Genomic DNA, 16,071 nt, shown 5'->3' with positions numbered 1-16,071 from the left:
TGTCTTTCATGCCTTCTCCAAGAAAAACACCCTACAAAAAATGAAATAACAACAAAAATACCTATGTAAAAGAAATGTCTTCTTCAGATCTCTTGCAGCTGAATTGAACCAAGTTTACTTCTTTAAATTGTATGTAGTTCCAGGAAGTGAACTTCACGTCTAAACCATGGAATTAAAATTTGAAAGTGATTAAGGATATTCTCTCACATCATTTTTCTTAGAGAAAAAAAATCATCTCTTGCTTTACAGTTCAGTTGTCCAATTGGTAGTGCATAGTATTTAGTATCTATCATAGCTTTCATCATAAACAAAAGCTCTAGTCACATATTGAATATTCGCCTTATATTGTTCCATATCTTAAATTACAAGTCGAATTATTTATTATTAAACAATGAGTGTAAACTGAGGCTAAAGTTGATAGATTTAGATGATGCAACAGTAGCAAGAAATGTTTCTTCCTATGTATGAATAGAAAAGTTCATGTCTAAATGGATGGGCAATATAAAAGGCCATTCAATTTTCATATTTTTATATTTATATATTATTACCTTTCTGTTATCTTAGCAGTTTCTCTTTCCATTGTGATATTTCATTCATTTAAATAACTATTTTCTTCCTATTTCTTTGGTTTTTTTCCCCTTTTTAAACTGGATTTTGACATATGTCATCTGCGAGTAGCGGGAAAAAAGTGGGAGACAACTTTTCTAAATATATTGAGCCAAAATCCTAGCTCAGTTAGAATTATAGTAGTTAAGTCACTAGTAAAATAATGGTGCTTTTCAACCTTGAAATTTGAAATTATTTTGTAGTTGCAGACTTCATCTTCCCACCAGAGGGAGATTTTGATCCTTTTTGGAAGTTGAGTTTTCCCATCGGACCACTCAGTCGAAATGTTGGTTTGTATGTTCCATGGGAACAGGAACTTCTGCCAAAACCACAATTGTTACAGCACTTTAATGGTCTCTTATTTGTTTAATTGGCTATGCCAGTTGGCTGCAGAAGTCATAGACCCAAGCATTTTTCTTCATTTCTGTTAGATGGAGTCTCAGATTTTCTCAATGTTTGTCTGCAAAATTATGTATATAGAATTCATTTTGCAGCAATTAATTCTTTAGAAATCCAATTTATTTATTTCTGAAAGTTAGTGGAGGAAGGCCAGATGTCAGGATTGGGATTTAATTCTACTAATGAACTCTGTGTCAAAAATTGGAAATATTCCTTCCTAAATTAGGAGGACACCTTTGTTGTGACATCTTTAAGGCAGTCAGTGAAAGTGTGTAACTATAAACAGGAGTGGTTATCATCCACAGACATGACAGCAGGAAAACTAATAAAACCTTAATAAAATCTTACTAAATTTATGATGTGTGTGATGAATTTCAGTTTGCTGGGAATTGTAAATTGCTTTAATCATTTTTTGTAAAAGAGGTGCATTCATTTTGAGAGTTTTGTTATCCTCTTTTGTCTTCCTTTATGCTGAAATTCTGTCCTCTCTGAAGATGTTTTGAAGAACCATGCAGAAGAATAGCAATTTACCCTACTTTATATCCTCGTTACAATATGCATATGTAGCTTTTTTCCAATGTATTTTTTTGTTTCTCATAAATGTGTGTGAGTGCAGGGGATTATAAAAGCTGAGTTATGCTGTTTATATGTGAAAAGAAAATCACCTAAAATTTGTCAAAAGTAAGAAAATATATCACACGTGTATCTTGAATTTAGCACTCTTGTACAACCTTTGCATATGCAATATATTCTGTAAGATCTCCAATTTATCTATTTGATGGATAAATGATAGGAAAAGAATGGGCATATTAGTTGAAATATGTAAGTCTCATTTCCTTATAAAGGAAGACTGGAGCAATTTACTTCTACCTGTCAGCAGCTATATATTATGTTTGGCAGCACCCATCCATATGACTCATACCAGACTATATTTAGGATACTCAGGAAAACAGAGATTATGATACTGTTCAGAATATATTCACTGGAAACCAACATCCACTAGTTCTGTTGGGTTTTAGTCAAGTAGTTTTACCTAAATCATCCAGTTTGTAGCTCTTCAACTTATTTACCAACCACCACTGAAACGGTATTCTTTAGTGTTCATTATCTATAGTACCTGATCATCTCAAAACCATTATTTCAAATAATTTCTGTAGAAATCCCTTTGACAAGGATGTGGAAGTTACGTTTGAAGAATTAAAGCTGCGAGTTTCAGTCCTATACAGAGGTTTAGACCAGAGGAGTTAGAAGATTTTACCTTGGATTCCAAAATTGCACAGATAGCTTTGAGTTTTTTCTTGCACAAATTGAGAGAATGTGCCCTGATTTTTTTCAATACCTTTTTAGGTGTGTGACCTGATTCCAATCAGCTATGTTTAGGCTGCTCATTATGAAAAATTAGGCTTGTTCAAGGTGAGAATGTGTGAGAGGGAACAGCTGGGAAGTGCACAAGGTTAGCTGCAGTCATTAGTGAAAGCAAATATGGACAAAACAAAAATGAACCTTGCAATTATAAGTCAATCTCCAGTCCTAGCTTCCACTCCACAGGCCCTTTTCATTCCCAAAATGTTATCAACTGTCAGAGCTCATAATTTGCAGGTTGGATTTTGCTGAAGCAATAGGAGAGGACAGGAGGGCGTAGGTTGGGCAGGGCAGGAGGCAGGGTCAGCTGTCTGCTGGCACCAGATGGATCTCTGTGATGGATCTGTGCAATCTGTGGCTCTGCTCCCTCCCCTGGAGGGGACACACACTGCTGACACACATCCTCTGACACGTGTCCTGTGACACACTGTCCTCTGTCACACATCCTCTGACACATGTCCTATGACACACATCCTCTGTCACGTCTTTTGACACACGTTCTTTGACACTCATCCTCTCTCACACATCCTCTCTCACTCATCCTCTCACAGATCCTCTCACACTCATCTCACACTCATCTTCTCACACTCATCCGTTCACACATCCTCTGACACATCCTATGACACATTGTCCTATGACACATTGTCCTATGACACTCATCCTCACACTCATCTTCTCACACACACCCTCTCACACTCATCCTCTCACACACACCCTCTCACACATTCTCTCACACACACCTCACACTCATCCTCTCACACACACCCTCTCACACATTCTCTCACACTCATCCTCTCACACTCATCCTCTCACACACACCCTCTCACACATTCTCTCACACACACCTCACACTCATCCTCTCACACACACCCTCTCACACATCCTCTCACACACACCCTCTCACACATTCTCTCACACACACCTCACACTCATCCTCTCACACTCATCCTCTCACACTCATCCTCTCACACACACCCTCTCACACACACCCTCTCACACATTCTGTCACACACACCTCACACTCATCCTCTCACACACACCTCACACTCATCCTCTCACACACACCCTCTCACACATTCTGTCACACACACCTCACACTCATCCTCTCACACACACCTCACACTCATCCTCTCACACACACCCTCTCACACATTCTGTCACACACACCTCACACTCATCCTCTCACACACACCTCACACTCATCCTCTCACACTCATCCTCCACCCATTGCTTCCCACCCAGTTCGAAGCGCGCTTGGAGCAGAAGTTCAAAGTTTGCTTCGAATGTGGAACACGTTTGTGGCAGATAGAGCATTCACTGAATTTAAGAGCTGCCCAGTAAAGGCTCTCTAATGTGATTTTCAGAGGCTTGTAACTCAATGAAACCTTAATGAATACCCTTGGATTGAGAGCAATATAAAACCCCTTAGTTTCCAAGTACCAGTGCCAAAGTATTGTTAAAGGTTTTTAGAGGGAGAATGTAAAACTGGCAAAACATATTTCTCTTTCTCCCCATTTTCACTAATCCTTTTTTCTGAAACTGATTTTTTTTAAAGAAACTTCATTTGAAGTGATTAAAAGCCCAAGGAAAAGAAATAATACCCACATTTCCGATGCAGAAGGTTAATGTTAGCCTTTTTTATTTCTTTGTTGAGTCATTTTGTGTCTTTCTGACATATCAATTATGTGTTATATCACTGCAGATAGTTTTATGTCAGGCCATCTACTTTCAGGTTACAGAAAGCTTTTGCAGTCTTTAAGCTAGGTAGTATTTTGGGCTATATATTTTATATCTTTTTGCTTCAGTGAGACTAAGTAGGATTTTTTTTTTTCTGTCTTAGAAGTACTGTTAATAATAGTGTTTAAAATACTAAAAATGTCAGTGGCATTAAGTTGTGACACAGATTTGAAACCAGCCTTTATGGAAGATTATGTGTGTCATTTAAAAAATATTTTCACAAGGTGCTCTCTGAAGTTGCCAGTGGAGTTTTCAACATGGTTTGAGTAAATCTGAATGTTGTACCCTGGCATAGAAAACCATGAGCAGTGTGGAAGTGATGTAATGGTGTGTTTGCTTTAGAGTAAGGCACTTTATAATTAAAATGGCTCAAATCCTCTCATATATATTGTATGTGTAAAATCTTCTATAAAGTCCTTCCTGATTTGGATGTACCCAGCACAACACAGGCAGAAGGTGTCATTTCAAGATGCTCACCTGTGGCACATCTAAGCTGTTCAATTCTTGTGCTTATTAGTTTCTAAAACACTGACACTGCAATAAACTTTAGAAATATACCCCTTGGTTACAGAACAAACATTGTATGGATTACAATTATTGACCCAGAACTTGCAATTTCAGGTTTTATTAGTATTCATTTTTATTTCTTTTGTACCTGGAAAGATCAACGCCCAATTCCTGTTTGTGGAAATTAATTCTCTATGACATTTTTGGGGAAGCTTTAAGTATGGAGGTTGAAGACTCAGTTAGTTTTTCTCTTCCCTTTTCTCAGGTGTTCAAAGTTGTTTCATTAGCACAGTTCTGTTTGTTTTAATCCAAAATTAAATAGCATTAATCAATCCAGAAAAATAATCCTAAATTTACATCCGTAGGTAGCATGTTCATTTTGTTGGATGTTTTCACTTTCATTCCTCTGATTCCTCATACCATCATCAAGTGTTTTGTGTCCTTTCAGTACCCTCATTTATGATTCTTTCATCTGTAAAAACAAACAGTTCTGTCCTAATTAATTAGCTGACACATAGCTGATAATGGAGTGCAGTTTCAGTGTAGTGATTTTTGGGGTATTCAGAAGAAATAGAAGAATGTGTCTTCCATAAAATAGCTTTGTGCTTTTTTTATATCCAAACATTACAGTTCCTTATCTCAAAACATCACATTTCAAATCCTGAGTTGATTTGGTCTGTATTTTGCCAGCCAGAAACCTAAGATAACTGAATTTGGGTTGCACATCAGTTGTCATAGCTACCTGCAATATATCCCTGAATCTGCCTAGGTTTGCCTCTAATGAGAAAGGGGTTACATTTTTCTCATAAAGCCTCCATAACTTTATTCAGCTGTGAATGATCTGTGAAATACTGTCAGACTGGCATGGGCTGTTGCAGAAGTCTAGTGAGCTTCCTCTTTTTAAAAGTCAGGATCTAATCCTTTTTTCTTCACCTGTGAATAGGAGGTCAGCTCCCATCAAATGAAGTTTCAGAAAGACAGAGTCAAATCCAATTTTATGATCACCACTTTTCTGTCTCAGCCCTGTGCCCCCACATCGTTACACTGTGCTCAGTAGTTCCCACAGCTGATGGGATGAGCCTGTGATGTTTAACAGTTCCAGGTCATGCTCATTATTTCAGCTTTGCCAATGATACTCTATGTAATTTTTTTTCAAATTATTTTAACTATCTTGTGCATGAATTTATGTGTTTTCAGGTGAGTATCCATTTATGGATCATAACTACATTTATAAAATTTAGCTGAATTATAATGACTTTGTGCTGAGTTGGTGTAAGTTTTTGTTTTACTGATAGTTTTTACTTTTAGTTTAATGTAGATAGTTACATAGTCCAAAGGTCTGTCCCATTCTCTAGAAAAGGGGGCTAGAAAAACAACCTCTCCTTCATGTACATTTGTGTTAATAAGTATTTATCCTTATATAGGCCAAGACCCTGAATCAGATAATAGTGTCTTTGTGATGTGAGCTACACTACAGTGCTGGACACAAACTATGATCTTGTATTATTCAGAATATTCATTGAAAGTATGGTTACCATTGATGTTGTAAAATCTGCTTCTGTTAGTCTGTGAACTGTTGCAGGAAACAAATCACAGTGTTTAACATAACATTTACTCTCTGCTGTGGGTGCTCAGTGCTCACTGTGAAATAGAGCTGCCCCTGCAGAGTTGACTCTGGTATGTTGGAGTTTAAGCCCCCATGGGCTGCTGGCTCTGTCTGCTCTGCCATCCCTCCCAGCTGGGCTGACTGCAGCCCTGCTGAGCCTGCTCAGCTCAGATATCCTCAGGTGACCCAGGAGCAGCATTTGTGCCTTTTTCTGCCAGAAAAACACCCATCACCTACATTGTACAATTAATTGAAGAACACCTAGTAAAGACGCAAAAGTTGAAGGAAAAAAGCACCTGATTTGCTGTCTTTAGGAAGCTAATTGATTCTTAAATCTTTAGATAAGAGATATCACTTGTTCCTGATCCTTCCAGCACTTTGGAGGGATAGCCCCAAAAATACATATTCACAATTGTACACAAAGTAGATTTCTTGAGCTTTTGTGTTATATTAATTACATAATCAGTATATTCACACAGCTTAGAGATACTGTATTTCACTGTCTTGCTCATATTCAGAGAGGCTCTAACTTGCCAGAGATTTTTAATTTTTTTTTGTTTTGTGAATGAGACAATAACTAACAGATGTTTGTTTTTGGCTCCATTTCTACATTCTTTGAAAGCTGGAGAATTAAATTGCTGACATTCAGACAACACTAATTCACATATCCAGGGAGCCTAATTTGCCATCCCTGAGATTCTGATTCCTGGTGTTCATGGACTTAAAAACCATTTCAATGACACAATATAAGAATAGGCTGGGGAGTTTGAATAGTATGCTCCTGCTGAACATAATCACATTTTATAAACATCTGTGTCATTACTGGTGTGATTCATCTCTAAGCTGTATACAGCTGTGTTTGCAGTTTCAATTAACAATCCTCTAATTTCATACCCATCTCATGTTGCTAATTTAGTTAATTTATTCATAATTAAGAGTATTCTATTTTCTACGAAGGTTTGTTGAGCTTAGTGCATTATAAAAAGTAAAAAAAAAAAACAAACCCTAAGGCCAAAGCATTTTGATTCTTACAAAGTCACATCAGAACAAAAATGCCATTAATGTACCTAAAGGGGAAGACATGATCTAAGGGACATTTTTTTCTTTTCTCAGTGGGGAATGAGAAGCCTTTGGAAGGTGTTGGCTTTGTGTTTTGAAAGCAAAGGACAGTATGAATGTGCTCTTTTCTCCTTTTTTGCCCTTCTCCTTTTTTCCAAAACCTAATGTAATTCTATGGTTTAAACTAATACCGTTGGTTTTAATATGTAAAAAAAAAAAAAAACCCAATACCTCTAAAAAGGGTGTTACAAGAGGAGGCATGTGGCAAACATGAATTATCCCACTTCATGCATTTTTGTTCTCTAACATTTATATTTTAGATTACAAGGTATTTAAAAGGATCTGTGTGATTAAGAACTCTGAGATAACTTTAAAAAATTAAGCTTGAGACACACTCAGGTGGAAGATAAGGACTGTCTTAGTATTTATCAAAAGAAGTGTTTGCATTTTTGAAATGTTTTTTGGATATCAGTACAAGAATATTGTGTGAAAAATGGGTTAGAAATCCTAGAAACAAATCTTCTCCAGTTGTCCACACTCTAATGATGTTCTACAATTTTTCCAGGATTGGTTACAAATTTCCAGTACTGCGTAAATACAGAGATACTGCCTTCTCTGCCTTACAGGGATACTTATTCCAGCAAGTGTCTACAATATTAAAGAAGTTGTATGAATAAATGGCTCTCATAAAAAAAAACTAGAAATGTAAAAATGCCCTCCTCTTTAGCATGAAGTATATTTTGATATTTGTGTGTTAGTGACAAGGTGAGCAGAGCACTCAAAGTTCAACAGCCCTTTCTGGAAAAAGAAAAGAGGGAGAAATACAGGACAGTCTTCCTCCTTCAAAAAGAGTAAATAGTTATTTGAGATAAGTATTAGAGTGAGTATTGCTATAATTTGAAGTAAACAGAGGGAAGTTGTATGGAAAACATTGAAATAGTGTGACCAATATGTCTCAAGAGCTGCAGGTTTTTAATGACAGCTGCTGAAACCTTTATAGCTGAAAATCACAATTGTCTGCTGCATTTTCCTTTAATCTTCCCTGCCTGCAATCTCCTTGGTGCTCTTTTTAGTTTCTCTCATTGCTTTTTTTCTCCTTGAAGCTTTCTTTCTTCCTCTTCATAGAAGCTTCTCCTTGTCTGTCACGCCATCCACAATCATACCACTATTTTTTAAGAAAAGGCTAGGATGAAAATCATTACATGAATAAACAGAGAACACAGCTAGGAAATTTATAATCTCAAATGAGAAGAAATTAGAGGAATAGGGAGAGGGAAAGTGCAATGTAAGGTGAGGCAGGCTTTTAGTCCTGGCAGTTGTATGAATCCCAACCTTTTCTTTTCCCATGAAATCTCTTAATATCAGAGCGAGTGAGAGATGCAGCCATGGTCTAAGCAGACCTCCACAGCCCTTCAAAGCAGACAGTCTCATAATGTTATTTTCTTCTACTTGTCAACTGTTAATGCTGAAATGCAATATTCTGAAGACAATAAAAGTTTGAACCATTTTAACCTTTTAGCTGCACACTCTGTGTATTTAGCAAATAGGATGACAGTTGTTTGCTGTACAGATTCCAGGCTGCCCCATCTTTTTCTGATTAAAATGGTGATTAGGGTTAAAGGAGATTATAGCAATTTGCCAGGGTCCTGTTCTGCTGCAAGCTCAAGGTAAGAGGGTGATTCAAGTGCCTGCAGAAAGACAGATTATCACTGGTTGTTCAATTTCCAAGCTTCTGTGGGTTTTTGCTCTCTTTGTTATTTGTGTAGATTCTCCAGATTTTACTGTGCAAGAAAGGAAACACATTCATTTTTGATACACAAAAAAAAGTTAATGATTTTTTTCCCTCTAAGGAGAGATAGGTTTTCAAAAGGGAGCAAGTAGGTCTTTCAAATTTTATTTTATTAATATCATATTCTGGATGTTTGTTGCTTTTTCTTTTCCTTTTTCTTACTCTACATAAAATGACAGGGCAGTTGTATCTTGCATTTCAGATGCTAAGTTTAAAGCCTGTGGAAGTCTAAACCTATATGAAATCATATTTTAAAGAGAATTGCATGTGATTTTCTTATTTATTTAGAAAAATCCCTGTGCCACAAGTTGTAAACAAGTATTCAGACCTTGAACCATCTTCCTGCTAAAATTAAGTTTTTCAGATAAAGGCTTGGGAGTTCAATTCTAAACTCTCAATTCCATTACATTAGACATGGGATTCCCATCTGTGTTTTCCCCCAAAAAGGATTTTATGCATGCCATGTCATGAAAAATATGGTCACTGTTTATCTTTTGCATATTTTTGCTGGCAGAGAGAAAACAAATACCTGTCATGAAAATGCTGGCACATTTTTGTGTGATTTAGCTTTGTGCCTTTAACAGTGGAGGATAATTTTATTTTTGCATGCTCTCAGAACTCCAGAGGGATCTGCCCATGCAGGGTAAGGTGGATGCTGTGAGTGCTGGGCTCCTGTGCTCACACTTGCTGCACACAGGGTGAGCTGTGGAAATGACCAGCTCCCAGTCTGAGCTCTGGCTGCCCACATTGGTTTAGTCAGCATTTGTTTTGTTATATGCCTATTTTAATAGAAAAGTCACTGTTATTTGCAATAAATTATAGTCTTGAACTGTATTTCAGTTCATATTCTCCCCCCTCCCTCCAAAAGCAACTCTTCAAAGAATGCTCTCTGATCTTAAGTATTGACAAACCTCCCATCCGCCTGAACATCTCTTTCTCTGGATCAGCCAACACCTAAAATGTTTATGGTTTATGTTTACTTGTTACATAAAACAAGTGTGGTGATTTTGAGCCACTGTCATCAGGAAAATAAATCTACATTTAACTGACCCACAAAACTAAACCAGCCTGGGTCTGAGCAAGAAATAAACAGTCAGAAAGGAAAGGGGATCATTCAGGTTACCAGCAGACCTGAGATTTTCCAGTTATGAAAAAGCAATATTTCTCTCTGGGAGGATGCCCACATCTGCTCCTGGATATGAGTGCAGTAAATGCTGTGTGCCTCACCTGTGCTGCTCCTGCTCACTTCAATGCAAGGCACATAAAGTCAGCAGGATTTATCTCCCTGGTTCCTGCTCACGTCAATCTGTTACCCTCCACTTGTGGAAAATCTTCAAAGGTTCTTGGCCTGTTACACTGCACAAAAAAGTCTGTGCAGATTTGAAAACCTGGATTTGTTTCTGAGGGGGTTTTATGTGCTGTCTTCCCACTCTGAGAACTGTATAAATCCCATTAAAGCAGCAGCCTCTCAAACTACTTCAGCAAGTTTTAGTTGTGGATTTTCTTTCTTTTTTGAGTATTCAGATGCATAGGTGAACTTCTAGAATTTTAATTATATCTGTATCTGATGAGCTGCAGCAATGTAAAAGGAGTTTGGGTGAGATTTAATTTTAGATAGCAGCTTAATTAACTGTATTTGTAAAAACCAGTGCAGCTTTAATTAAATTTCTCTACATTAATTTAGTTATTTAATTGAAAATTTGTTGGGATAGTCCTAACAATTTATAACTCTTCCTGTATGGGATTCTTAAATAACAGATCATAATAATAGCTAAAAATAAAATCCAAACTGTATTTAAGCTTTTGCTAGATTTCTAGGGATTTTTCCTCCTAAATATTTATTCTGGTTCATGGACTTTATAACAGGATTGGACATCTGATTGGACAATCTCAAGTGGTTGTAAGTGGTAATTGAAGGTGTAAGTGGCGATTGAAGGACACAGGTCCTTTTAAATCCTCTCCTCTCCTCTCCTCTCCTCTCCTCTCCTCTCCTCTCCTCTCCTCTCCTCTCCTCTCCTCTCCTCTCCTCTCCTCTCCTCTCCTCTCCTCTCCTCTCCTCTCCTCTCCTCTCCTCTCCTCTCCTCTCCTCTCCTCTCCTCTCCTCTCCAGTAATTTCAACTTGTGCTCCATTTCTGAATGTACACCAATGATCACCATCTTTCAGTGACAGCACTCTGAATTTCAAATAGTATCTGCTTTCCTCGACTTGAAACCATTCCCACTGCCCTAGATTTCCCTCAAAACTCAAAAATGAATTTCACTGATACTTTGCCAAAGAGCCCGTTCCGTCCCAACACCTATTGCATGAATCAGTTGCATAAATGGTAACTTTATTTCCTTCTAGTGCAACTGGATATTTTCATTGATTTTTCTCATCTCATTCATTAGAGTCACTTCCTTTTTCCTTTTTTTTTTTTTTTTCTGTAATGCACTGTCTGTAATCTGTACAACAGAACAGAAGAGTACTTCATGTCCTTCCTGTGTCATATCTGTCAGGTTACATATTTGAGACAGAGCATACAATCCTGCTTGCTTGCTTTCTTTGAGGTGCCTTTCTTTCTGAGTTTATTTCATAGTGCTTTGTTGTGGTACAAATGGTTGCTTGAATTGAAGTTTGATTTTTATGTATTCTTTAACTATTCAGTGAAATGAGCAGTAAGAATGTAAATTTCCAAGAAGATGTAGAGTAATACATAAATCAGGAAGTTGGGTAGGATGTTAGGCTTATGAATTCATGAGCCATTTTTCCCAGTATTAGGAATTGCTTCTAAGTGAACCAAAATAACTTGTTCACAAGAAAGTCTGAAATAATGAACAACATCTTTATGATCTCAGCCTACTTGGCCAACTTATAAAATGGGTGGTGGTGCTTCTGGGACAGTTGCTGTAGCTGTAGTGTCTTTGATAAATGATGTAATGTCTGCACACTGTTAGAGCCATAAAATTACAAATCCAGAAACTGGTGACGATTATTCTCCTTCCTAAAGTTTAATGAACTTGTTTTAAAGGCTGTTTGCTCTAACAAAGAGTTCACGTTCTGAGAGAACAGAGTCCACATTCTAGTATTTTGTATTACCTGGTTGGTATAGAACATGTGTGTGTACATACACACACGCACAAACACACACACCCACATATATAAATATATAAAAGAAATAGTGTTTCTACAGTCAGATTGAGATTCCAGGGACTACATTTCTTCCATACCATTCCATCAAGAAGGTTTATCCTAATTATTCCATAGTGATGCATAAGTAATTATTCTAATAAAGTCTCAGTCTTGCAGCTCTCTTGGTTTTGTTTAATGGTCCCCATGGCCAGGTACATTTCAGCCACAGCAGCAGCTCTTGAGCAGAGAAGGAGATGCCTGGTTTAACATTTGTAAAATTTAAATGTCAACACACTGCCAGAACTCAGGAAGGTCAGGATTCAAACAAGGCACCAAGTCTGCAGTTTATTCTATAGCTCTTAAGCACCCCTGAAGTCAAAGTACTTTACCTTTCTACCAAGTATGAAGCAGGTATTCAGTTGCAATTTATTGTGATGTGCATTTTGCTTTGCCTTTAAAATAGTAAATAATATTTAAGTCTGATTACTCAGTAGTGTGCTTTGGGTTTAAAAATTTGTAGAGTTCATAGTGTGGGGAATACAACTTTTAGAGTATGACTTCCACTGTTCCTAATATTTTCTATTTAATATATGCTGGTAACAAAAGGAAACCTGTAAATGGCTCATTTAGTCTGCATTTATGGTATAAATGGCAGAATTCTGAAAAACTACAACATTTTGAATATAAATACTTCAGCATATTATAATATGAATCTATTAGGGAAGAAATGTTAGCTGCCAGTATAGGAGTTGGTGAATAGTTTCCCAATTAATTAGAAAATCCCACTTCTGTTGTTAAACAATTTTAAGAGCTTGTAAAAGTGACAGAAAACTGGCAGGCAAAATGGTTTTGGTGATGTAGGAGTCAAGATTAGTAATGCATTTTCTCAAGGGAACAATGTTTGAACAAATCCAAGGTTTTATTTAAAACTTCTAAGACTGGGGGAAAAATAGGGCTATATGAAAATTACATCTTTTGTCAGCCTAACTTATCTTTGAAGGCACTCCTTACATTTCCAGTGTTATTGATTCTGTTTTGAACCATTATGCAGTCACAAATGAATGATTATCACTCTGGATACTCCTCACTTCTGTAACTTAATGGGTAGTCATGGCTGTGCTGTAAAAGTGCATAGTCAATGCCACTGGACCTGGACTGGATCAGAGACAGGAAAAAAAGCTGGTCCTGGAGTGAATTAATTCTCTAGAAGTGAATTTGTTTGTTCCTTAACTCAGCATATTTAATCTTATGCAGCAAAATGTAAAAAACAAACACAAAAAAAACCTCCCTGGCTATCCAAAAGTGTGGTATTCCATCCATTAAATTCCAGAAATCCCCCAGAGGTCTTGAGGAAGTTCAGGTTTTTGCTAATTAGAAAATGGCTTGACTAGAATGATGTGGAGTTTCTGCTGGTCTTATTGAAGGAAAAACAGCTAAACTTTAATTCTGTACTTTTCAGATATCATTCTGTACTTAAGCAGACCATAATTTTTTGTTAAATTTTCTAACTACAGTCAGAATTACAGTCCTGAGATGATTTTGGAAGGAAAAAGGCTGTTGTATCTGTATACTCTTTCCCATATGTTTATGCTCACACTTCAAAACAGATTTTCTGACAACAAGGGAAACAGAAATAGATTTGAGAGCTGACAAGCAGGTATATAATTTATTCTTGCAGTACTATGGGCTATCACAACAGACACACAGATGGTTGTCTGAGGAAAAAAAAACTCTGAAATGAATTTAAATTCAACAACTACCTCTGTATAGACTTTAAAGGATTCACCAGTTTCATGGAAAGTGTTTCAGATTAACACCAAAAAGAAAAAGAAAAGAACAACAAGTTGCCAGATATGTATTTTGAATCAATAGAGACACTAGGCTAATTTTTCTATTTCAAAAGTGAACTGGAGTAGGCAGAAAAGTAAATTTTTAAGAGGCTTAACCTGCAAATTGCTGTCATAATAGAGATTCTAATAACCTTTTTTATTCACCTTTACTTTTTGCCACTCTTTTTAAAGAATATGGACCTTGCCATGAGGCAGGGCAGGCAGTGCATTTTTGGAATCTGGAGACCGCAGAACCATGGAATGGTTTGATTTGGAGAGGTCCTTTGAGAATCATCTCCTGCAGACCCTCTGCAGTGAGCAGGGGCATCTTCCACAGAGCCAGCTCAGAGCCCTGACCAACCTGACCCTGAATGCTTCCAGGGATGGGGGATGACTGCTAGGTAAGAAAGGAAGAAAACACAGAAAGCAGGACAAGAAAAAATAGGTTCCTTAAACACTGAGGAATAGCTTAAAACATGCAGAATGTGATAGCATGAAGGAAAAAACAGGAGCCAAGCAGAATCTAATGGGGAATTGGCAGTGGTGAGAAGGAGGAGCAAAATGGGAGGTGGGGAACTTGTTGATATTGGATATGAGAGTTACAGCGGCAAGGATTTATCTCTTTAAGTGTTATATGCTTTGCAAATTTGTCCTTTAAAATAATCAGAAATATGAAGAAATTAGTTCATTTTGCTCATTTGAGCCTCTAAATTGTGTTTTTCCTTTAACAATTCTGCACTCTCAAGATAGATGATCCTGCCAGTTGTTCTCTCAGATGATGAACATTAACAGTACAAGATCTGTGCTCTTGCTTTCTCAGCTGTTGCTTTTTTCTCCCTTTTCCTCCCTGATTGTCATGATTGTTTTCTCTTGTACAAGACAAATGCCAAATAATAAGACATTAATGTAATGGCATGGGCAGCTGAACTAGAAACACACTGATAGAGTGTATTCCCTTGGGAAAATGCCATGGAATGGTCTACAAAGAAATACATTTCAAAATCAAATGCAATCCCAGTTTCACTGGTGGCTGTTTTACTCTAAAATACTTGTAGGCTTGGAAAGTCAATTTTTTTTCATTCTTACTGCACCCTAGTCAGCTCACCAGCTCTTCTACAAGATATCAAGTGTCTCAAACTGTAGTTTGGAAAGTTACTTTGGGATTTGTAGCTTACAGTGTCATGTCTGCCACTGCTGGCAGCTGTAGAAGGTGAAAATCACCCAGTCCAAAGCATTTACAGATCATCAGAGTGGAATCTGGCTTCTGCAGCCAGGAAAGCAGTCACAGGCACAGGACTGTAGGCCAGCTTTGCCATTCCAGCAGCGTGTAACCAAAGCACTTGTTTGTGTGTTCACAGGAATCTCACTGTACTGTGGATTTACTGACTGAATAGATTGTCTAAATAATGCCTTCTGTCTTAGGTTTCGTTGGGTTATAGTTTTGTTTTTTTCTGAGACTGTGAGGGAAGACTGTGGAGGTTATGCAAAGACTACCACAGTAGGTAAGACAGGATCTGCAGAGAGTGAGTTCAAATGGTAGAAAAAAAAGGGGAAAACAAAAAATCTTCCTACAGAGAGGTTTTACCCTTGTTTTTAAATAGACAAATTTAAATAAGCATAACAAAATTAATGTAAATAAATTATATTAATAGGCAAAGAGAATGAGTAAACAAATAGACTAACAGAATTTGTATCGCCATGTACATAACAGAAACAAAGTTTCATCTACATTATATTAAGTGCTGACATTATTGTTCAGAATGGACAGAGAACAGCTAACCTACTAGGATGGAAAGGTTTCAGAGTTAAATGGCTCAACATCCCCAAATTTATTTCATGGGGTTTTCATTAAGTTAAAAAAGTAAGTGTGAACACAAAAAGCTCCCAGTAAAATATTTGTATTTTCCATTTGTAAACTTCTGATTGTAATTATTCCGTTCAAAATAAAGTTACACAAGACTCAGTGCAGCTTGAAATTCCTCTGTATATCTCATTCAAATGTATAAATTCATTGCTGTAAATAGCATATTGAACAAACATTATTTAGTTTGCTTTTTACAGATGACCT

General features: G+C 37.1%; 1 protein-coding gene across 2 annotated transcripts in view; it reads left to right on the top strand.

Moving 5' to 3' along the window:
- The window catches only part of DMD (dystrophin), a 1,160,174-nt gene that overhangs the window by 1,000,227 nt on the left and 143,876 nt on the right, over window positions 1-16,071 (top strand). The window lies entirely within an intron of this gene.

This window comes from Ammospiza nelsoni, chromosome 2, assembly GCF_027579445.1.
Source record: "Ammospiza nelsoni isolate bAmmNel1 chromosome 2, bAmmNel1.pri, whole genome shotgun sequence".
Lineage (NCBI taxonomy): Eukaryota > Metazoa > Chordata > Aves > Passeriformes > Passerellidae > Ammospiza > Ammospiza nelsoni.
Note: the sequence above shows the minus strand (reverse complement) of the source record. Positions and strands in the feature narration are given on the sequence as shown.